The sequence below is a fragment of the Pimephales promelas genome, chromosome 11, assembly GCF_988280905.1.
Source record: "Pimephales promelas chromosome 11, fPimPro1.hap1.1, whole genome shotgun sequence".
NCBI classification, from domain to species: domain Eukaryota; kingdom Metazoa; phylum Chordata; class Actinopteri; order Cypriniformes; family Leuciscidae; genus Pimephales; species Pimephales promelas.
In genome coordinates this window covers 1,949,894-1,976,044 of record NC_142779.1, presented here as the reverse complement: position 1 = coordinate 1,976,044, position 26,151 = coordinate 1,949,894, and the positions used below count along the sequence as shown (strand labels likewise).

At 36.0% G+C, this 26,151-nt stretch overlaps 1 protein-coding gene across 2 annotated transcripts in view; it reads right to left on the bottom strand.

Moving 5' to 3' along the window:
• Positions 1-26,151, bottom strand: part of LOC148977107 (uncharacterized) — a 118,732-nt gene that overhangs the window by 19,168 nt on the left and 73,413 nt on the right. For both annotated transcript variants that reach the window (XR_016145464.1, XM_089116732.1), the window contains 2 exons: positions 11,507-11,680; positions 153-238 (listed from right to left, as the gene is read on the bottom strand). The gene's annotated coding sequence lies outside the window, so the exon portion shown is untranslated. The remainder of the gene's footprint in view (positions 1-152; positions 239-11,506; positions 11,681-26,151) is intronic.

Below are 26,151 nucleotides of genomic sequence, written 5' to 3'. Positions count from 1 at the left end.
GGGACACGCCTGATGATGTCATCAATATTCTTGGTCTGTTTTTCCAAAAGATTTAACGATAGCCTCTTAAAGCCGCATACATGGACTAAATATACCTTTTGATTTCAAGAATGTATAACATTCAGTCTTTTCAAAGATTTGATCTCACTAACCTAGAGAACTTTGGTGAATCCAGCGATTTGTTTCTTCTCAAAACCCCGGGTTTGCATCCGATGGCGAGTGAACGCGGCGTCTGAAACTACACAAGATATCATTGCATGAACATACAGTGCATGTTTAAAGAGAGTTTAGAGCCAATTCTCACTATTAACTAGTTGCTTATTAGCATGCATACTAGAATATTGGCTTTATATCAGTACTTATAAAGCATATAATTGCCTAATTGCACGTATTAATGCCTTATTCTGATCATATTCTACATCCCTTGCTTAATCCACCCAATACCTAAACTTAACAACTCTCTTACTGACTATTGATAAGCAGTAATTAGGAGTTTATTGAGGAAAAAGACATAGTTATAGTGAGAATTGGAAACCAAAGTGTAACCAAATAATGATCCAAAATTGTAAATCCTGTCATCCTTTACTCACCGTCCAAACCTTTACGACCTATTAATGAGGAATGCTCAGAAAAATACAGTACCCGTTTTTACCAGTACGAAACCCCAATGCATGACTTGTGTTTTTTTGCATAGATTCATAAACAGAGTCATGCTTACACATCCAATAAAGTTATTTTTTTCTTGTATTAAGATTAAGAAAGCCCAATAAAGTAGGCCCTATCCGTCTGTAGTAATGAGACAGAAGGCCTTTTGTATGACTAGTCTTTTTTACTGTAAGGGAACATGGAAAATCTGTAAGAAACAGCACACATGACACAAATACAGTCTGTCATTTAGAGAGCATTTGGCTCGGTTTCCGAGCCAGGCCTCACAAATGGCTTCCATGTGTGAGAGTTGAGAGGAGAGGCAGATCTCGGCGGGTTTGCTTTGTCTGAGAGCTCTTGGCGTCGACGCAAGGATTCCTGAAAGCCCAACAGCTCCCTGACTCAGAAGCACACGGACGCCCTGGATGAACTTCCCGATGGAAGTACGAGAGTCAGATCTAGGGTTTCTCCGGTCAGGAAATGAGTCACACTTTTATTCCCCCATTCATCCGCAGACATTCCCACCTCTCCTTCATCCCGAGAGCCTCGTGGCAAAGGGCTGAAACTCCCACTTTAATCTGTCGACTCAATTATTTAACCCACACTTCAAACGCGGGCGCCATCCTGCAATCCGGTCTGCAACCGAGCCCAACACTGACTCGCTGCTTTTCCTGATTTAAAACTCTTCACTAAACTACAAAACAGTGATGCACATCCTGTGCTCTCGAGTTTAAAGGGATAGTTTTCCCAAAAATGATTTACTCACCCTCAAGTCATCCTAGGTGTATGTGACATTCTTCTTTTCTGACGAATACAAACGGAGTTATATTAAAATATGTCCTGGCTCTTCCAAGCTTTATAATGGAAGTGAATGGCTGTTTTGAAGTCCATAAAAGTGCATCTATCCTTCATAAAAGTGCATCCATCCATGATAAAAGTGCATCTATCCATTATTAAAGTGCATCCATCCATCATAAAAGTACATCTATCTTTCATAAAAGTGCATCTATCCATCATAAAAGTGCATCTATCCATTATAAAAGTGCATCCATCCATCATAAAAGTGCATCTATCCATTATACAAGTGCATCCATCCATCATAAAAGTGCATCCATCCATCATAAAAGTACATCTATCTTTCATTAAAGTGCATCTATCCATTATAAAAGTGCATCCATCCATCATAAAAGTACATCTATCTTTCATAAAAGTGCATCTATCCATCATAAAAGTGCATCTATTCATTATAAAAGTGCATCCATCCATCATAAAAGTAGATCTATCCATCATAAAAGTGCATCCATCCATGATAAGTGCATCTATCCATCATAAAAGTGCATCCATCCATCATAAAAGTGCATCAATCCATCATAAAAGTGCATCTGTCCATCATAAAAGTGCATCTATCCATCATAAAAGTGCATCCATCCATCATAAAAGTGCATCCATCCATCATAAGTGCATTTATCCATCATAAAAGTGCATTTATCCAACATAAAAGTACATTTATCCATCATAAAGTACATATATCCTTCATAAAAGTGCATCCATCCATGATAAAAGTGCATCTATCCATGATAAAAGTGCATCTATTCTTCATAAGTGCATCCATCCATCAAAAAAGTGCATCTATCCATTAAAAAGTGCATCTATCCATGATAAAAGTGCATCCATCCATCATAAAAGTGCATCTATCTATCATAAAAGTGCATCCATCCATCATAAAAGTGCATCTATCCATAATAAAAGTGCATCCATCCATCAAAAAAGTGCATCTATAATCATAAAAGTGCATCTATCCATGATAAAAGTGCATCCATCCATCATAAAAGTGCATCTATCTATCATAAAAGTGCATCCATCCATCATAAAAGTGCATCTATCCATGATAAAAGTGCATCCATCTATCCATCATAAAAGTGCATCTATCCATAATAAAAGTGCATCTATCCATTATAAAAGTGCATCCATCCATGATAAAAATGCATCTATCCATCATAAAAGTGCATCCATCCATCATAAAAGTGCATCCATCCATCATAAAAGTGCATCTGTCCATCATAAAAGTGCGTCTATCCATCATAAAAGTGCATCTGTCCATCATAAAAGTGCATCTATCCATCGTACCTGTCAGTCTGTTGTCCTGTTGCTACCCTCTTGCTTTAAGCATTGTTTTGCTTACTAACTTAAGTTTTGCGTAACGTTACTAACTACACTTTTGAAACACATAGTTAAAAGTACTTTACATGTGTGAATGGTTGTTAGCACTATAACTGTTACTAAACTAGCAGCGCAGTTTACCTTTGACCGGATTAAAGGGTTAGTTCACCCAAAAATGAAAATTCTGTCAGTATTTACTCACCCTCATGTTAATCCAAACCTCTATGTGTTTATTTGTTCTGCTGAACACAAAGGAAGATATTTGGAAGATTGTTTTAATCAAACAGATCTCATTCCCCATACAGTCAATGGGGAATGAGATCTGTTTGATCTGTTGGACATGGGAAACACAGACTCGTTAAACTACGACAACAACAGAACTTGCGACTATAGTTGGCTAACGATGCTTTCGGGAAACACACACAGTCCGTTAACTAGATCAGTCCCTGTCTGGAAACATCAGACACTGGAGGAAACGCACTTCATCGAGGCACCAGATGGATTTACCAGTGGAATATACTAAATACACTTAAAAACCAGGACTGGCACAATCTCCATTCGCCAATTTTAATGCATGGTCAGTTGCCTGTGAACTACATTATCAATGAAGTGTGCATAACACATTTGCCTACTTAAACATGAAATCAGCCGAAGCATAGCAACAGCACGCCGTCCTCGTGAAAGTGATCCTGCCCACCGAGGGAACAGAGGCTATTCTGAGCCGGGGTGTGACAGGGGTTCACATTGACACGGTTTCCTAAATGAAGTTCGTCTCGCTCGCTATTCTTCTACTCTCCAGTGCCATTGTTCAGACGGGAAACGCCACAGAGACGTATTAGTTAACACACTATTTTAAGTAGGTTAAGGACACTCACACCCCTCTGACTAAATCAACCTCTTTTCTTTAAGCCAGCCAGCGTCATCTACATTGTCTATTAATACGATTAGCATGAAACAAGACGGCTAATTTCAGTTCATCACTACATATGCTGTAATAAAAGAACCAGAGGGTTGTGAGATTGTGTGCTTAAACGAAACATGTGATGGGATTGACAAAAATAAAAAATGAAACATGTTAACTGAAATAAAGTATTAAAAACTTTATTAATAAACATGATTTATTTTAGTTAGCTGTCAAATCAACGAATTTTCATTTAAAGTTGAAGAACTTCAATTGCAAGTAAAAACTTAATCAGAGAGAGCGACTTTGGACTTTTTAAAGCAATGTATTCCATCATTAAAACACTTTTTAACATCTAAAAAACATACTTTATCAAAACATTACCATTTAAAAAAGAGATACTTTTGTTTACACACCATTTCTTCTAAACATTCGGAGATTACAATTAATTTTATTAAATTCATATTCTTATCTTATTCTGGATTCAACCAAGGCCTTGAATAAATGAAACATATTAACCATATTTTGTCAAATCAACTTTATAATAATTTATTTAGTTGAGATAACTTATTATTTTGAGTTTCTGATGGTTAAATTAATCTCCTTCATTGTATTAACTCACTTTTTCCAGTTCAATGAACTTGAATTTTAAGGCAACCCAGGTTACTTACTTTTTTAAGTTAAACCAACAATATTTTTTTACAGTGTAGTAATCACAACATATTTTCTTTTGTCAAATCAACTTAAATAATTTATTTAGTTCAGATAACATATAATTTTGAGTTTCTGATGATTAAATTAATCTCCTTCATTGTATTAACTCACTTTTTCCAGTTCAATGAACTTAAAATTTTAAGGCAACCAGGTTACTTACTTTTTTAAGTTAAACCATCAATATTTTTTTACAGTCTATAAGCTTTCCAAATGGCCACTTTTGCTTGACCAAACAAAAAATGTGAAATTTTATTTATGGCGAGAACACTTATAACCAAAAATAAACACTGTTTTTGAAAAATCCCTTAACTGCTCAAAATTCTATCCAAAACATAAAAAAAGTGGAGATAATTTACAATATTCACAGAAAACATGAAAGACTGTGTCAAGTTCATTCCACAAAGTACAAAAAGAAGATTCTGAATATTTACATTTAAACAAAAAAAACTTTTGTTGGTAATGCGCAATGCAAAATCCGCCACTGTAAATCACCAGACCAGAGAGAGAGAGAGAGAGAGAGAGAGAGAGAGAGAGAGAGAGAGAGAGAGAGAGAGAGAGAGAGAGAGAGAGAGAGAGAGAGAGAGAGAGAGAGACTAAATATAAGGGGGAGGAAAAATCCTGTTCCCTCCAGTTAAACGCTTCAGTCATTCATACTCTCTCAGCCATACATTTGTCAGCCTGTTTTTCAAGTGAGTCACAAAGAAATGTTGCTCACACACACACACACACACACACACAGAGACAGACAGAGACACACACACACACACACACCCCGCAGCTCTAATTCCAGGAAGCAGCTGCTCAGATGATGATAGCCTATATCAGGCCAGTGAATCACACCTCTGTTTTGACTCCCGGTTTTTTCTTTCTCTGTCCTCAGAATGGGACACGGCTGGCTGGAAGAATGCGCCGCGTGGCACAGATCCAGCGGGACGAGAGGATGGAGATCAGGAGTGACAGGATTGTGGAGGGAAGGGATGGTGGTGCTTTATTACAGGCTGCGGGATATCATTTCAGCGGCCGACATGTCTGGACCAAACACACATATTATAGAGCAGCTGGGATTCAGCAGAGAGAGAGATCTGAGTCAATGATGTCACTCGTTCCCAATAGGGAGACATTGAATCATTCTGGTTTAGATTCCTTAACTGTTTTTGTTCCACTTTAGTACTTCAAAAATAAGTGATCCAAACTGCTATAATTAAAGGGATTGCTCATTGACGAGTGACGTTCAGCTCAGTGAATCAGTCATGAATCGCTCCACCCGATTTGGTTCAATCATTCAAACGAATCAGTTATCAATTGAACCAAATCGGGTGGAGCGAATTGGTTCAATTGATAACTGATTCGTTTGAATGATTCATCCTAACCAACTGAGTCAATAAAAGATTGATCATGAGTTTGAAGTTCATGAAGTTTAGACAAATCTTAAGTTTAATTGCATTATTGCTGTAGATTCAGCAGCGTTCAGCTTTGTTATTGATAACTAAAACTATTTATGAAAATCGGATAACTCAAATAAAGCTGAAATGAAATAAAATGTAAATATTGGCCACATATCGGTATCATGTTCATTATCATTATTGTCCTGATAAGAAACTTTGGCTAATAAAGATTATTTGACGCTTCAGATGATCACAATGGCTTGAAATATGAAAATGGAAAATGTGCAGCGCAAGACTGTCATATCGGCTACATAAAATTATGAGAACATTATAAGTGTGTGTTTTTGACTTGGCTTTTAATGCCGAGACTTTTGTTTTTGTAATCAGGCTGTCAAAAAATATATAAAAATTTGGATTTAGATTTATCGTAACGGTTAACGGCTTTCAAATATAAAGAAATATCGGATATCGGCCCAAACTTTTCATATCGGCGCATCCCTAATAAATATTAGATGAACAATTATTTACAGGATCTTTTTAGAAGGACAATCAGTTCTGAATGAGATGCATAATTGAGCGCCAGGGATTCAGAGGAAGGAAATTGTAAAGTTGCGAATTAATGCATCATATTGGAGAGGCTTAATCATATTTCGGGGAGATATTTTTTATATAATAGTATAAAATAAATAAAGTTTTGTAAAAAGGCAGTTTTCTACTGTATATAAAAAAATGAGTCAAAAATGTACAAACCTAACCATTAAGTTAAGTTTTTTAAATACATTTTTAACCCAACGGTTGGGTTCATACATATTTGACCCAATTTTGGAACAACCCAGTATTTTTTTTTAAAGTGTATGCATTGCAATGTCCCCATTTAGATAAGTAAAAGTGTGAGTGTATGTGTGTGAAGTCAGGTAACACACCAGCCAATTTGATTTGTGTGTTTTAAATGCATTATGTTCATATTTGTAATTAATGCAATGTAATTAATACACTCTAAAAAATGCTGGGTTGTTTTAACCCAACTTTGGGTCAAATATGGACTAACCCAGCCGTTGGGTTAAATTTTTACATTATATTTTTAACCCAACATTTCAGGTTTGTCCATATTTGACCCAACATTGGGTTAAAACAACCCAGCATTTTTTAGAGTGTATGGTTAATGCATCATAATGGGGAGATTAACCATGTTTTGGGAGATATTTGCACTCACAAGCTCACTTTTGGGGATGTTCGTCTTTTCAAAAATACACTGTAAAAATGAATATGCTTTATCTAATCAATAAAATTGTGGCAACAGATTAAAAGCAATATTATTTATTAAATTGAACAAATTAGAATTGAGTGATAGTTAATTAAATTAACATTCTAATTAATTCTAATTTGTATAATTTAATTAATAATATTGCTTGTAATATGTTGCCACAATTTTATTGATTAGATAAAGCATATTATTTTTTTCAGTGTAGTATAAAGTAAATAAAGTTTTGTAAAAATGCAGTTTTCTACTGTATATAAAACATTGGGTCAAAATGTACAAACCTAACCATTAAGTTAAGTTTTTAACCCAACGGTTGGGTTCGTCCATATTTGACCCAATTTTGGAAAAACCCAGCATTTTTTAGAGTGTATGCATGCAATGTCCCCATTCATATACGTGTGTGTGTGTGTGTGTGTGTGTGTGTGTGTACTCTAAAAAATGCAGTTTTTTAACTCAATTTTGGGCCAAATGTGGACAAACCCAAATTTTGGATTAAAAATGCAATTGAAAAATGTAACCCAATGGCTGGGTTTGTCCATATTTGACCCAAAATTGGGTTAAAACAACCTAGCATTTTTTAGATTGTGTGTAAGTCAGGTGACACACACCAGCCAATTTGATTTGTGTGTTTTATGTTCATCTTTGTAATTAATGCAATGTAATTAATATGGTTAATGCATCATATCGGGAAGACTTAACCATGTTTTGGGAGATATTTGCACTCGAAAGCTCACTTTTGGGGATGTTCGTCTCTTCAAAAAAAAGTATAAAGTAAATAAAGTTTTGTAAAAATGCAGTTTTTTACTGTATATAAAACATTGGGTCAAAATGTACAAACCTAACCATTAAGTTAAGTTTTTAACCCAACGGTTGGGTTCGTAAATATTTGACCCAATTTTGGAACAACCCAGCATTTTTTAGAGTGTATGCTATGTCCCCATTCATATAAGTGTGTGTGTGTGTGTGTGTGTGTGTGTACTCTAAAACTGCTAGGTTGTTTTAACTCAATTTTGGGTCAAATGTGGACAAACCCAAATTTTGGATTAAAAATGCAATTGAAAAATGTAACCCAATGGCTGGGTTTGTCCATATTTGACCCAAAATTGGGTTAAAACAACCCAGCATTTATTAGAGTGTGTGCCAATTTGATTTGTGTGTTTTAAATGCATCTTTGTAACATCCACAGGTCTGTAACTCTCTCTCTTACACACACACACACACACACACACTCTCTCGGGCTGATCTAGGGAACAGGGGTGTGTGTTTGGGGGAAATCGACGACGGCCTTCAGTGAAACGCAGGATATCCTGCTGTGATTGTGTGGCTCTGAAAGCTTTGCTCAGGAATGTGACCTACATTCTCCCTCATTGTGTCGGAGCGCAGTAAACACACGGTGTAACGCGCTTCTGAAACCTGCTATTTCTATTCACATCGAGACTCAAACATACACAGATCATTTCACAGAAAGGAATGAACTTTGTATTAAATATGTTGTTAGAAATGTCCAAATAATGTTATAATAGTTGCTACGCCTGTGTTCAATTTAGAAATGTCTCTAACATGTAGGACAACACATTTGCTTAGGTCACTTCCCATGCATCTTGTTTAGTCATATTGTGTGTGTGTGTGTGTATTGATTTTTGCAATGTTTTGTCTGAAATGATACATTTATTTGATCAAAACTAAGGTAAACATTTTGAAATATTACTATAATTTAAAATAGCTATCACATGATCCTTCAGAAATCACTCTAATATGCTGATCTGATGCTCAAAAAAAACGTTTATTATTATTATCTGTGTTGAAAACGGTCGTGCTGCTGCTTCAGATTTTTGTGGAAGCAGTGAAACATTTTATTTTGCAGGATTATTTGATAAATAGAAAGTTTTAAAAGAGGATTTATTTGAAATTAAAATGTGTAAAATTTAAATGCATTTTGATTCATTTCAGAGAGAGAGAGAGAGAGAGAGACTAAATATAAGGGGGAGGAAAAATCCTGTTCCCTCCAGTTAAACGCTTCAGTCATTCATACTCTCTCAGCCATACATTTGTCAGCCTGTTTTTCAAGTGAGTCACAAAGAAATGTTGCTCACACACACACACACACACACAGAGACAGACAGAGACACACACACACCCCGCACACACCCTTGCTGCTCAAGAAACATGCTGAGGATAAATATTTTGTAACATGAATGTCTTTACTGTCACTTTTTATCGATTTAATGCATCTTTGCCAAATAAAACTATTATTTCTCTATATTATTTGTATTTATTTATTTGCTTAGTCTGTTCATTGAACTTTCACAATATTAACAGGATAAATATACAGGCCAAAAAAAATTGTGTAAGTACTAATCTATTTAAAAATAAAAATGCCACACTTTTGCTTGTGTTTATAATAATGCATGGCTTCTTGAGTTTCCTTTGAGACACATACTGTAAGACAGGCTGCATGACAACATCTCCAAACCCTGTATTAAAGTCTTTAAAAGGCTTCCACATGAGCAGAGGCAGGAAAGGGTTAATCAGTGATTCTCCGGTCAGGACAGAGATTAAATGGAGTCTGTAATGCTGACTCACTGCATGAAGAGCCTCTCTCTCTCTCTCTCTCTCTCTCTGTGTCTCTCTCCCCCTCTCTCTCTCTCTCTCTCAGATTATGTGCACGGTTGTGCGAGCATGTGGCAGCCTGCCTGCTTTTACGGGAAGAAAGCAAGAGCAAAAATACTTTGGAGTGCTGTTTATCCTGAACACACACACACACACACACACACACACACATGAGACTAAAACAGATCCAACAACAACAGGCCTACATGTGCTAGACATTCAGTTTTCTGCACTGGGAAGCACTTCGATATTTTGACTTAAAAGACGAGAAATAAATTCTGAATAGACTTTTACGTCGCCTGAATAAAATGTGAGTGATGTTTGCCCGTTTAAACTCACTGCCACAATGACAGGGTGCGGATTGTGGTTGCTAGGGTGTTGCTACAGTATGTGGTTACTAAGACGTTATTGGTGGTTGCTAAGATGTTTTTGATGGTTGCTAGGGCGTTACTATGTGGTTGTTGAGAAGTTCTTGGTGATTCCTAATATGTCCTAGGTGGTTGTCATGGTGTTGCTGAGATGTTTTGATGGTTGCTATGGCGTTACTATGTGGTTGTTAAGAAGTTCTTGGTGATTCCTAATATGTCCGAGGTGGTTGTCATGGTGTTGCAAAGATGTTTTGATGGTTGCTAGGACGTTACTATGTGGTTGCTGAGAAGTTCTTGGTGATTCCTAATATGTCCGAGGTGGTTGTCATGGTGTTGCAAAGATATTTTGATGGTTGCTAGGACGTTACTATGTGGTTGCTGAGAAGTTCTTGGTGATTCCTAATATGTCCTAGGTGGTTGTCATGGTGTTGCAAAGATGTTTTGATGGTTGCTAGGGCGTTACTATGTGGTTGTTGAGAAGTTCTTGGTGATTCCTAATATGTCCTAGGTGGTTGTCATGATGTTGCAAAGATGTTTTGATGGTTGCTAGGGCGTTACTATGTGGTTGCTAAGAAGTTCTTGGTGGTTCCTAATATGTCCTAGGTGGTTGTCATGGTGTTGCTAAGATGTTTTGATGGTTGCTAGGGCGTTACTATGTGGTTGCAGAGAAGTTCTTGGTGGTTGCTAATATGTCTGAGGTGGTTGCTACAGTGAGATGTTCTTGATTGTTGCTAGGGCGTTGCTATGTGGTTGTTGAGAAGTTCTTGGTGGTTCCTAATATGTCCGAGGTGGTTGTCATGGTGTTGCTAAGATGTTTTGATGGTTGCTAGGGCGTTACTATGTGGTTGCTAAGAAGTTCTTGGTGGTTCCTAATATGTCCTAGGTGGTTGTCATGGTGTTGCTAAGATGTTTTGATGGTTGCTAGGGCGTTACTATGTGGTTGCAGAGAAGTTCTTGGTGGTTGCTAATATGTCTGAGGTGGTTGCTACAGTGAGATGTTCTTGATTGTTGCTAGGGCGTTGCTATGTGGTTGTTGAGAAGTTCTTGGTGGTTCCTAATATGTCCTAGGTGGTTGTCATGGTGTTGCAAAGATGTTTTGATGGTTGCTAGGGTGTTACTATGTGGTTGCTAAGAAGTTCTTGGTGGTTCCTAACATGTCCGAGGTGGTTGCTAAGATGTTCTTGATTGTTGCTATGTAGTTGCTAAAATTTTCTTGGTGGTAGCTAGGGCATTGCTAGGCTGTTCTTTGTTAATGTCCTGATGATATCCTGGTCTCTAGATATGGCTCAAGGCCCTCCTTCACTATTGTACTAATTTTATCAGTGGAAATCATACACCCAGTCACTCAGAAAAGAAACCGCACACCTCTTCTAACATTCAACACAATAACAGTCTCTTTGAAGGCATTTCAGACCATTAGTCTTTGAAAACACTAATGCTCAAACACAAAGATGTTCCCTACCTTCCTTTAGCTCTCTTCTTAATCTTATTATCCTGCTGTCGGTGTCTGGACTAATGCCTCAATGGTTCGTCTTCCATTAGCAGGTTTTCTGCAAACAAACACTCCAGCGTCTCTTTCTCTCTCCTGTTTACCCAGATGTGAGATCCGTCAAAACCACACGAGTCCACCGTGAACCTGTAGTCCAGTCAACACAGAAATACATTAGAGTGAATTCAATAACTTTAAGCACTTTTTGTCCCTGAGCTTCTGTGGTGATCAGGTGTTGAAATTGTAGGATTGAAAATAATCCAAAATATTTAAAACGAAAAAAAAAAATTTGCTTTTCTGTTTTCCACCTGCTCTTTCTTACAACAAAGACCATGTGGAGTTCCCAAAGGCACAGTATGATCGAGGCCTGTTGGCTTAGATGTGTGTACTTTAGGGGTCGGTGAGTTGACACACCTTTAGTACAGTATTATAGGGGAAGTTGTAATTACTTATTGGTCAGTTTGAATGTCTCACATTTGGGTTTTAAGGCCCTTGGACACTGAGTCCGAAATTTACGTATGAGTTTTCGTATTCGTGATTCAGTGTCTCTGAATTGTCAAAACACCATTCAAACTGCTTGAATTAAGGCAGTTCTGAAGGCGAAAGGGGTCAAACACAGTGACATAATACTAAAATAAACCATAAAACGATTGTAAAATGATGCACACGTTCTGTCAGAAGGATTCATTAAATCCTCTCAAATTCGGCCTCTTTCACTTCCTTTGTAAATTCCTTTTCCTTCATCTTTTTATGAAATGAAAACAAGGCATGAGTCAAAAAGTGATTTTTTGTGGTAATCAATATTACGCCACAAATGCAATCGAGCTCAAGTTGTTTTGAACCTGGAATATTATTTTAATTGTGTCTGAGAGAGTGAAACCAATTTTGCCTCAAGAAAAATAATAAATGACTTTAATTGCTTCTTTTCTCAGGTTCAGGCCCCATTAATCATGACAAATGTGAATCAGACATATGTCATTGTATTTCTATTGTAAGGTCTCACAATGCATTAAAAAAAGCACATTCTTACACTCACACATTTGCAAGGAAGAAGTCCCGAGTTAAATGCAATGCAATATAAAATGTGTATTTTACTGAGATAAAAGTTGTGAGAATGCACAACTTTTTGCACCTATTATGCATCATAATTTTGCACAGATTGATGCACATCTTGCACAAGCGAGCAGAGAAAGTTCAGCACACAAGAATGCATCATCGTTCAGGCGTCTGCGGGTGAAGAGACCTCTGGAAAACAGAGTAAATAGTCATTAATTATCATTATTAAGGGTGGAAACTCCCGACCTCTTTATCACCGTACACTTCTCGAAGAAATGCGTGTGTGTGTGTTATCATGCATGTGTTTGATTTCAACACCTGATCGCCACAGAAGATAAGAGATAAACAGTGCTTAAAGCCTGAATATATTACAGTAGTGATGTGTATGATCATACATAGTATGCAAAGGTACACACACATCATCTGGGTTTCACATTTCTCATCCGATTTGTATTCAAACTGTTTGTATTATACTATTACTTTTGAATTAAAGTATTTTATAAACTGTTTTTGCACTTTCCGACACATTCATTATTAATAATCAAAAATATCTACATATGCCATTTTAGTTTTCTATGAGTGACAATTCATAATGTTCATCAGTATTTTGACGCCTTCGATGCTTTAAAAAGTCCAGTAATCTCAAATAAGAATTTGACATTTTGGAAATATCTCAGAGCAGATTCTTACATCAGATAAAGGCCAAGAATTTACAGAAAATGATTATGAGATGATTGGAGATGATTGGGTGTTTTAGCGCCTCAGATGAAAGTGTTCGTTCGAGTAAAAACTCCCCATGAGTGTTTCCTGAATGAGATCAAACTCTCCGAAAAGTGGAGGTTATTAATAGACAGTAAACATTACACTGGTTTTGCAATACAACTGCAGCATTCATATACGGTATGTCAGCAGCCAGTATAGATTAAAAATGGCTGACCACTTTGATATGAATTATTAATTAAGAAATTTAACTCCATAAACTAGTTCTGTAAACGACAAAAATGATTGTGTTAAGTTTAATGGATGAAAAATATGGTTGTAATATTATGATAAAAATTATGTGAAAATAAAAAAAAAACTTGCATTTAATAATTAAATCAAATAAAAGTGGTGCCAAAGTTGCAGTGCATCTGGTTGACCAATTTGAATTTAATTTTTAATTAATAAAATTAAACTCTATAAAATTGACTCGAATCTGCTAAAAGGGCTGTGTTGAAAAATATTGTTGCAATGATTAAAAACTACTAAATAAATAGGCTAAATAAAATATGATTATGTTAAATAAAAAGGGGTGTACAAATTGGCAATTTGAATTTAATCATTGATGAAAAAATAATTATGTTAAGCTCGATGTTATAATGAATTCAAAATGTTTTAATATAATCATGAAAAACTACCTGAATAAATATAAATTTCTAGTATATATTGTAAAATTCTTGTATTTACTTTGGTTAAACTGCATACATAACTGTAAAAAAAAAAAGTTACGGTAATTTACGGTAAAATACCGGCAGCTGTGGTTGCCAGAAATGTACCGTATAAAATACGGTAGCAAGAATTTACGGTAATAAGTTTTTTTACAGGCTTAACTTTAAATTTAAGGAAATAAACTGTATGTAATTATCTGATATACTGTTAAATTATCGACCATTTGAAGTGTTAATATCTGTTTTATACCATTGTAATATACTGACATCCATCAATCACAGCAGTAATGATAGTCACATGATACATGGAAACTCATAACATGTAGCTCTTTCACAAGACACTTAATATTAACATTTAGAAGCGGCACAGTGTCATTCAAGTGTGGAGTGTCACGCAGGGAATTGTGGGAATGTCAATTTACGTTTCTTCACTGTAAATTATACAATGAGTTGTTCATTTTCACTTTAAAAACTGTAAATTTAATAGTATTTTACAATAAAATTACATGAAATTTACCATAAGATCTATCACAGTTATTTACCGTATATAGTAAGGAAAGGTTCTGTTAACCAATTAACAGTTTTTCACTGTAGCATTTTTACAGTCTTTAACTGTCACCGTCCCACAGGTGGGACGTTTGCCACTATATTTTTAAAACAATAATATCTTAGTAAATACCTTAAATAATATTGACAAACTATATATCATTTGAAAGCTTACAATCTCTAGTTTCCATATTTGGTGACTGATTTTCAAAATATATTACAGAGGAGCCATAATTTATCAATATAAAACAAGAATATTTTCATACTCATAAGACCTTCAGACCTTTATTTTAAAATAGCAGTAAACAAGAAAAATCATTAAAAAATGGTAGATACCTCAGTTTGTTTTCATGACAAAAGTTCAAAAGATAGAATCCATTCAATTATTTTGGAAAAAAAGGTCTGAAAATTTTGAAATATCAAGAAAAAAATAATAAATTCACCATTTGTGACGTGGCAGCTAGCTATGACTTACATGCGTGTTCTTTGTATGTGTTTCTTAGAGGTTCAATTCATATCAAAATCTGCCAAACTTCCCATACTACTTCTGAATAGGATCTCTACTTCAGAAATTGTATGAAAATTGTGAAAATAATGGTTCATATCACTCAAAACACGAATGGAAATGCAGACGCCCTTATATGGGCAGTAATGGAGTCTGATTGTGCCCTAGTGAAAAAGTTTGGTACTGCGCTCAAACAAAATCTTACTGAAAGCTCATTTTTTGAGATATCAACCTAAAATTTGAAACACACCTTGTTCAGATTTTTGGCTTTGATCTTTCTGCAGTTTTAGAGTAGCCCAGGTTTTGAAAATATATATTTTATGTAAAATATGAATAATTCATATTTTTTTATTGTACATTATTGTCCATAAACTCAAACTTCTATAACTTTTTTTCTGTTTCACTTTCTTAATTTATTTCACTTCTACAAAAATCTGCCAAATGTCTTCTTTAAAACAAGACCAATCATGTCTATATTCCAAAGCATTCTTGAATTACAACCATTTAAGTTCAAAAAAGGGGGGGTGACAGTTAACAGGTTAAAATCACAATCATTTTTTACTGGTCACCCATCTCTATATATATCTCAGACCCACTTTTGTAAAATAGCTCATTTCAGTGACCTTAATAAGTGATGCAAAGATCTTTTAACATTGTTATTTTGCTCCATCAGCCACAGAATCCCGTCGCTGTAAAACACAGATTAAAGACCCGTTGCGTAAAGCGGTGGACCAGCCCGCGCGACTGACCCAGTTCCAGATATTTCAGTTTTAAACCTGTGCAAGCTACAATTTCAGCCAGCCAATCACATCTCTGATTTGTGACTGTAAGCAGTGTGTGTGTGTGTGTGTGTGTGTGTGTGCTGTGACTCATGGGGGATTACGTGTCTGATGGCTTTGATGTGCGCGACGCCGCCAGGGATATTTTCTGCTGCACATTAAATGCACCAAAACAGAACCTCGATGCACAACAAAGGCACAGACGCACAGGAACATTTCTGTGTTTTAAAGTGCCACGTTACGCTTTAATCCTATTGGTTCACATGCATCCGTCCAAGGTCAAAAATCACTTCTCATTATAAACATTGCACATCACCTCATTTCTCAAAGGCCGCACGTACATTACAGTCTTCCTCATGTGACCCATGATGGATTCTGATATTCCCAGATCGGTTCCAGGACTCTGAAAATCTGATCCGTGTATTTGTGTCGGACACGTAACCGGATATTTCCGTCAATGCGAGTCTAACATCATTGAAAAAGCGAATGATATTAACATCCGTGATCACATGACTCTAGTCAAAGGTGGACGAAAGTTCAACCCGATGCTTTGCTGACCTTTAAAGATGGTGCGGGAAGCAAAAGCGTGTGTTATCATTTCATCTGTCCATTGCAAATCGGCTTACGGTTTTCTGGGTCAGGAGGACGTCTATCTTGGGTGGTTTCACCAAGTGTTTAGTGTAAATGCAGATGTCGGATATGGGTCACTTTTAAAACAAGATGTAAGCTAGTCATCAGCACTGGGCATCAAGACCTGCAGTGTAATAAATCTGACCAAAGAGTCTGAAACCGGTTCGTCCGAAGAGTCAGTCTCCTTTCCGTGAGCTACTCTACTCTGATTGGTCAGACGGCCCAGTCTGTTGTGATTGGCCGACCAGAAACAAAATGCCTATTATTGTAGTACACTTTAAAAAAAACTTTTGCTGATAATTTACTCGCCCCCATGTCATCTAAGATGTCCATTTCTTTCTTTCTTCAGTCGAAAAGAAATTAAGGTTTTTGATGAAAACATTCCAGGATTTTCTCCATATAATGGACTTCAATGGGGACCAAACGGTTTAAGGTCAAAATGAGAGTTTCAGTGCAAACTGCAAACTGTTCAAAGGGCTTTAAACGATTCCAGACGATGAATAAGGGTCTTATCAAGCGAAGCGATCGCTCATTTAAAAACAAAAAAAACAAAGTGAATGAATCTTTCCCAGAGTCAACTCATTCGTTGAATCAACCAAATGACACGAAAAAAGATTTGTTCATTTTGATGAACGAGTCAAACAGGAGAGTCACGAACGCGCATCACAGAACAGAGCAAGATGAGCATTTGAGCTTATAAAACTTAAACTTTGTTATTTATTTATTAAATGAGAGATCGTTTCGCTTGATCAGACCCTTATTCATCGTCTGGAATCGTTTAAAGCCCTTTGAACAGTTTGCACTGAAACTGTCTTTTGGACCTGAACCGTTTGGTTCCCATTGAAGTCCATTATATGGAGAAAAATCCTGGAATGTTTTCATGAAAAACCTTAATTTCTTTTCGACTGAAGAAAGAAAGACATGGACATCATGGATGACATGGGGGTGAAAGAAAAACAAAACAAAAATGTATTTTTCTGGTCTTGGTTTTAGTTAACGATAACTATTTTTGCTGATAAGACGTCATTTCAAAATCTCAAGTAAACATCCGTTCGGCAGTTTGTGCACATAAACACACACACACACAGTGAGTGAGACACTAGTGTTTTCGTTTTTCTCTTTCGGTTGGCTGTCAGGCCACACAGTGTTACAGTTACACACTGACAGGAAGTTGCACAAGGTTAATGAAAAACCACAGCCAAAACCCACAAACTGCTCATGCTGATGCAATGAGATGTGTGTGTGTGTGTGTGTGTGTGTGAGCAGACTCTCGCTGGTGTAACGGGAGGAGAACGAGCCCTGGAGGAGGACGTGTCAGATCAGAGCGTGACGGACACATGGAGTCGAGATCCAGCAGAAACACATGTAAAGTGTGACAGTGACTGAAATCAATCACACAGTCGTTTACATGCAAACGGGTTTGCATCAATTGCTTAAATAAAAATATATTGAACCAAATATAAAAATCATTTTAAATTTACATAATTACATTAATATTTAGTATAATATTATACTATATTAAATATGTAACTATAATAATTTATTAATTTTATATATTTATTGTAAATACTTTTTAAATTTTTTAAAACAGAAAAAAGAAAAAAATATGTATATATAAAACAACAAATGTATTAAAATGTTCACTAAAATTAAATGAAAACTAAAAAAAAATGAAATTCAAAATAATAATAAAACCTATAATAGCATCTAAAATAACACTGATCGTGACCCATCAGTTGAAAAAAAACACACATATTTACAGCAATATTTAGTATAATATTATATATTAAACATGTGACTATAATAATTTATTAATTTTATATATTTACTGTAAATACTTGTTACTTTTTTTGAAACTATCTGACAGACCATGAATAACTAGATCTAAAACAGAAAAAAACGAAAAAAAAAACGTATACGCTAAAAAAATGCTGGCTTGTTTTAACCCAACTTTGGGTCAAATATGGACAAACCCAAATGTTGGTTTAAAAATGTAATGTAAAAATTTAACCTAATGGCTGGGTTTGTCCATATTTGACCCAAAGTTGGGTTGAAACAACCCAGCATTTTTAGAGTGTAGCTATATAAAACAACAAATGTATTAAAATGTTCACTAAAATGAAATGAAAACTAAAAAAAAAAAAAATCAAAATAAGTTCAATGTTCACTACAATGAAATGAAAACTAAAAAAAAAAGAAATTCAAAATAATAAAATGAAATGAAAAAAAAAAAGAAATTCAAAATAATAAAACCTATAATAGCACTCTCTAAAAAATGCTTGGTTGTTTCAACCCAACTTTGGTTCAAATGTGGACAAACCCAACCATTGGGTTAAATTTTTACATTGGGTTTGAATATGTCCATATTTGACCCAAAGTTGGGTTAAAACAACCCAGCATTTTTAGAGTGTAGCTATATAAAACAACAAATGTATTAAAATGTTCACTAAAATGAAATGAAAACAAAAAAATGAAATTCAAAATAATAAAATGAAATGAAAACTAAAAAAAAAAAAAAAAATTCAAAATAATTTCAATGTTCACTAAAATGAAATGAAAAAAAAAAAAAGAAATTCAAAATAATAAAATGAAATGAAAACTAAAAAAAAAATGAAATTCAAAATAATAAAACCTATAATAGCACTCTCTAAAAATGCTTGGTTGTTTCAACCCAACTTTGGGTCAAATATGGACAAACCCAACCATTGGGTTAAAGTTTTACATTGGGTTTGGATATGTCCATATTTGACCCAAAGTTGGGTTAAAACAACCCAGCATTTTTCGAGTGCATCTAAAATAACACTGATCGTGACCCATCACTTGAGAAAAACAGCGATTTACAGCAAGCATTCTAGTTTTAGTGTGGGCTAGAATCATATTCAGAATAATAAACAACATTATTCTTAGTGAATTCCCGAATGCATTATAAATCACAGCGCTGCGAGTCTATTTGTGAGAAGCATCAGTCATTTCAGAGCCCGGGAGCTGTAGATTTCTCCTACGTAACCTACTTCCAGGCGCTTCTTATTTTCTGACACATAAAAGATGTGCAGAGAGTGTCATCTCTGAAGAGCATCATCAAAAGGATGCTGCTCTGATTCCCCCGGTCGCCATGGAAACAGCTCACTACAGGGAGGCTGGCATGTGTTGCCGTGGAGCTGGTTGCCATGGAGATGGTTACGGCGACTTACATAAGTGGAGCGAGCGGCTCTGAATCCTCATGATAAATTCAGCGCGAGTCGGATGGAATTAAAACAATGTCAGTGGGAGCAGCGGATGAGGACATTCGTGTGCCGCCCACGTTCCCATCAGCCAAGGTCGGGATCGTTTCCCTGGCAATTAAGCGGTGGCTAACCGTGGTGGAGCAGATGCCCGGCGGTCCCAAGGTGACATTTCGAATAACACACACTTTCTTTCCCTCCCGTTCCTTCCTCCACTGTCCATCGTGATGATGACGAACCGCGACTCGACAACACAACCAGTCCTCCAATCAGACGCCAGCTCAGCAGCAAATGCACATCTGTTGATGTTGACAAAACAAACGACCTGACGACTAAACCCGGTCAAGTGACCCCTAACAAGTGAACAATTTGAGAACATTCGACACGTTGCTACCTTACATTTTTAAGTACAATCAACTTGGATGTTTAAGTCATTTCAACCTAAATTACATTGAAGTGACTTAAAAAGTTGTTTAATCTTGCTTATAACTTATTTTGGTGAGTTAAAGCAATGTGGAAACACATTGTCATTACTTATTGATCATATAATTTTTTTAACAGTGTACTTAACTTGCAAAAACACATGAAGATTGATGTTGATAAACATTCTGATTCGATTAGAAATGCCAAAATATTGAGGAAAAAATGCACTACTATTGTTCAAAAGTCCCCCTGTGGTGTAAATCAAGCTTTTAGTGTTGTTTATATGTCTATGTGGTGTTTTTAAAGTGCTTTAAGACAAAGCCTTCATTTGTTGTTTGATTGCATGAATGCAGAACGCATTAGGCTGCTGTCACTTTAAAGGAGTAGTTCACTTTTGAAAAAACTTTAGCTGATAATTTACTCACCCCCATGTCATCCAAGATGTCCACGTCTTTCTTTCTTCAGTCGAAAAGAAATGAAGGTTTTTGATGAAAACATTCCAGGATTTTTCTCCATATAATGGACTTCAATGGGAACCAAACGGTTCAAAGTCCAAATGAGAGTTTCAGTACAAACTGCAAACTTGTTCAAAGGGCTTTAAACGACACCAGACGATGAATAAGGGTCTTATCAAGCGAAACGATTGCTCATTTAATAAATTAATAACAAAGTTTAAGTTTTATAAGCTCAAACTCTCGCCTTGCTCTGTTCTGTAACGCACTCCTGTTCGAACTCGTTCATCAAAATGAACAAATCTTTTTCCGAGTCATTTGGTTCATTCGGTGAAAGAAACGGACGAATTGATTCGGAAAAAGATTTGTTCATTTTGTTGAACAAGAGAGTCACGAACGTGCACCACAGAACAGAGCAAGGCGAGCGTTTGAGCTTATAAAACTTAAACTTTGTTATTTTTTAAAAAAAATTTGCGATCGTTTCACTTGATAAGACCCTTATTCATCGTCTGGAATCGTTTAAAGCCGCTTGAACAGTTTGCAGTTTGTACTGAAACTCTCATTTGGACCTTGAACCGTTTGGACCCCATTGAAGTCCATTATATGGAGAAAAATCCTGGAATGTTTTCATCAAAAACCTTAATTTCCTTTCGACTGAAGAAAGAAAGACATGGACATCTTGGATGACATGGGGGTGAGTAAATTATCAGCAAAAGTTTTTTGAAAAGTGAACTAATCCTTTAAGGCCGAGTGCACGGATCACACACACTCATACACATCCGGTATTCTCACAACTGTTTACGCTTACTGAAGTTTAGGTGTCGTCTAATTTTCGTCTGACGTAATATTTTGACGTAAGCATGTTGCTAAGCTGTCGACACTCTGATGAGCGTAAAACGCAAAATATAAGTTCATTCACACTTAGATTTAATATATGGGGTGTAACGATATCCTCATGTCACGATTCGATACATATCACGATACTAGTAAAAGGTAAAAGGTTAACAAAAAAATGTACTGTTGATTACAATGCTAAATTCGGTTTTACATTGTGTGTGTAAATGAACAGGACAATATAGACACCAGAATAACAATATTCATGATTATAAAGCTGAAAATACTGACGAATATGCTTGCACTTATTACTGGTAACAAGACATTTGGCATTATCAGAACCAACAAATATTCCCCCATCGCATTTTTATACACTATATATAATAGTTTAATGTAGTATTCGCACTAAAACACAGTACTTTACATATTGTCACCTTTTTGTATTGCGATATATTCGGACAATATATTGTTACAACCCTATTTAATATGTATCGGCATAGTACACATTCCACTTTTATCTAGTGCTTCATTGTGCTTCAATGCATGTGATGACTTAAAACATTGACTCACTACGATTTGAAACAGAGCCAAAGAGTTCGCAAACCCGATTCTGAGGTCTAGATGAGACAGACGCCACGTGCTTCTCTCGGTACGGCATGTGTCAGTCTTACTACGACCTCAGGAACTCGAGAAACGGGGAGAAAATAAACAACTCGGTTAGAAAACCACAGCGTGACACATGTTCTGCTCACGATAGAGTCATCTGACATGGAGGGAAGTGGTGGTTTACGTTCAAAGCTGTCAAACCCTTCTGTGTTCAGACTTCCCTTCATGTGTATCTCTGCGTGTGTGTTTCTGCTTTTCGTTTCCGTGCTCGAGTGAGCTATCTGTCAATAGTTAACCTGGTTAAAGGATGCAATGTGTCTGTTGTTGCCAATCACTGTACACTGGATGATTAAGAGCTCGGGAATGCACCGTAAAACAGGCGTGACTAAATATACAAGCTTCTAGGAGACAAACACTTCTGAGAAGGTGACGTTTGTGTGAATGTACCGACACGCTGGTTCTCATAGCACTCTCCTTTAACCGCCTTTGGTCCTCCTCACACCTTTGTAAACTCTTAGTCAACCAACTGGTCTTGGTCATACCAGGAAGCTGCCCATGACATTGTTTTGCTTCAAACAAAGGGCCGGTTGTGAAACCAAACAAACGCTTTGGCAACAAGTCAAAAGCGTGTGTGGAAACAAGCTTGCTTCCTAGTTATTTTGTTGAGAAAACCCAAATATAATCCAGTTTGCATATAAGCTGTCGATGAGCATAAAACGCACAATATTAGTTCATTCATACTTAGATTTAATATATGGGGTGTGACGATAACCTCATGTCACGATTCGATACATATCACAAGACCATATTATTGGGATAATAATAAATGCACTGTTGATTAAAATGCTAAATTTGGTTTTACATTAAGTGTGTAAATGAATAGACTTGGACTTCTGGAAACTTAAAGCACAGGACAATAGAGACACCACACCAGTATAACAATATTCATGATTATAAAGCTGAAAATATTGAATTATTTTAGACGAATATGCTTGCGCTCTTTCTCTAGATTTATTTAAAATTATGTCGGCCACTTTTTACTGGTAACAAGAGATTTGGCATTATCGAAACCACCTAATATTCCCTATATATAAATATATATATACAAAATGTAAAAAAAAATACTTTCAAGATTTGTTATCACAACATTTTTTCTTTTGTCAAATCAACTTAAATAATTTATTTAGTTGAGATAACTTATTATTTTGAGTTTCTGGTCATTAAATTAATCTCCTTCATTGTATTAACTCACTTTTTCCAGTTCAAACAACTTAAAATTTTAAGGCAACCAGGTTACTTACTTTTTTAAGTTAAACCAACAATATTTTTTTACAGTGTATATATATATATATGTGTGTGTGTGTGTGTGTGTGTGTGTGTATTTAAGATGGTTTGTGGGTCTTCATCAGATAAAAACTGGGAAAACCACATTTGGGAAACCAAACAAACACGCCCAAAAGTCCAAATTGAGTTTGGAAACCAGGTTATAGAAGCCTTTCATTTGTTTCTAGTTATTTTGTTGAGCATTTCTTTAGCATATTTTGTTAGCAAGAACTAAGACCTGCTGGAAACCCAATTCTAAACCAGCCTAAGATGGTCTAGGGGTCTTCATCAGATAAAAAGTGGCCAAAACCCCTCTAAAACCAGCAAACTGAGGCAAGACAACCAGCTAAGGCTGGTTTAATCTGCATTTTTAATGAGCTAATCATAAACTACATTATTTAGCTTCATTCCAAAGAAAGCCAACAGGTCAAAATTGAGTCTGGAAACCAGGTTAAAAAAAACTTTCATTGGTTTCAAGTTATTTTGTTGGGTTTCCTTCTAGAAACCCAATTGTACACTAGTCTAAAATGGTTTTCTAGTCTTCAGCTGATCTCCCAGTGTGACCAGCTAAAAAGTGTCCAAAACCCCTCTAAAACCATCAAACTGAGACAAAATAGTCAGCTAAGGCTGGTTTAATCTTTCTTCCAGAAAGAAGTGATTTATATTTTTAATGAGCTAATCATAAACTACATGATTTAGCTTCAATCCAAAGAAAAGCACATTTGGGAAACCAAACAAACACTTTGACAACAAGTCAAAACTAAATGTGGATACCAGATTAAAGAAGGCTTTCATTGGTTTCTTGTTGAGCTTATTGGCAAGACCTGCTGGAAACCCAAACATAAACCAGCCTAAGATGGTAAAATGTGGCTGAACCCCCTCGAAAACCTGCAAACCGAGACCAGACAGCCAGCTAAGGCTGGTTTAATCTTTCTTTCAGCAGGAAGTGATTTATATTTTTAACTAGTTAATTATAATTCATTCCAAAGAAAGGCACATTTGGAAAACCAAACAAACACTTTGGCAACAACTTAAAACTGGGTGTGGAAACCAGATTATAGAGGCCTTTTATTGGTTTCTAGTTATATTGTTGAGCATTTTGTTAGCATATTTTGTTAGCAAGAACTAAGACCTGCTGGAAACCCAATTCTAAACCAGCCTAAGATGGTCTAGGGGTCTTCATCAGATAAAAAGTGGCCAAAACCCCTCTAAAACCAGCAAACTGAGGCAAGACAACCAGCTAAGGCTGGTTTAATCTGCATTTTTAATGAGCTAATCATAAACTACATTATTTAGCTTCATTCCAAAGAAAGCCAACAAGTCAAAATTGACTGTGGAAACCAGGTTAAAAAAAACTTTCATTGGTTTCAAGTTATTTTGTTGGGTTTCCTTCTAGAAACCCAATTGTACACTAGCCTAAAATGGTTTTCTAGTCTTCAGCTGATCTCCCAGTGTGACCAGCTAAAAAGTGTCCAAAACCCCTCTAAAACCATCAAACTGAGACAAAACAGTCAGCTAAGGCTGGTTTAATCTTTCTTCCAGCAAGAAGTAATTTATATTTTTAATGAGCTAATCATAAACTACATAATTTAGCTTCATTCCAAAGAAAAGCACATTTGGGAAACCAAACAAACACTTTGACAACAAGTCAAAACTAAATGTGGATACCAGATTAAAGAAGGCTTTCATTGGTTTCTTGTTGAGCTTATTGGCAAGACCTGCTGGAAACCCAAACATAAACCAGCCTAAGATGGTAAAATGTGGCTGAACCCCCTCGAAAACCTGCAAACCGAGACCAGACAGCCAGCTAAGGCTGGTTTAATCTTTCTTTCAGCAGGAAGTGATTTATATTTTTAACTAGTTAATTATAATTCATTCCAAAGAAAGGCACATTTGGGAAACCAAACAAACACTTTGGCAACAACTTAAAACTGGGTGTGGAAACCAGATTATGGAGGCCTTTTATTGGTTTATAGTTATATTGTAGAGCATTTTGTTAGCATATTTTGTTAGCAAGAACTAAGACCTGCTGGAAACCCAATTCTAAACCAGCCTAAGATGATCTATGGGCCTTCATCAGATAAAAAGTGCCAAAAAACCCTCGAAAACCAGAAAATTGAGACCAGAATCTTTCTTTCAGCTGGACGTGATTTCTATTGTTAATGGGTTAATCATAAACTACATAATTTAGTTTCATTTCAAACAAAGGCACATTTGTTAAATCAAATGGGCAATTTTAAATTAAAGAGGCCTAAGATCCCTAATAAAAAAAAACTCTGGTTTGCTGGTCTTTAGTTTGGTCATATTACACTGTAAAAAGTGGAGATATGTTTTTTTGACTTGAATAAACCAGTTAATTTAGATGCAACAATTTTTAAGTGTCCAAAACTCTAAAATTAGCCAGCAAACCAGATTAGTTCAGTGTTTTTTGTTTTCTTCGGAAAAGAGTTATATTGATCTTGTTAAACGCTCAAACTATTTAATTTAGTTTCACTTTAAACAAAGGCACAGTTATGAAACCAAACTACATTGGCAACAGGTCAAAACAGAGTCTGCAAACAAGGGCAATGCAACTTTCTGCCAGTCTCACAATTAGTTTGTAGATGCCACAGTTGAAACGAAGTGACATAAGTAATCTGCCGAAGGGTTAACCGTGAGCGGCTTCACATTCATGACCTGCTGTGACGCTCACTGTCTTCTCTGTGAGTTGCAGAGTTACACAACAGCCTACATGACTTCAGCGTAATGGTATTTCTTACATGAGTGTCGGAGGAGTTTGCGTTTGGCCCCGGGTGTCCTGAAGGGAAGATACAGAG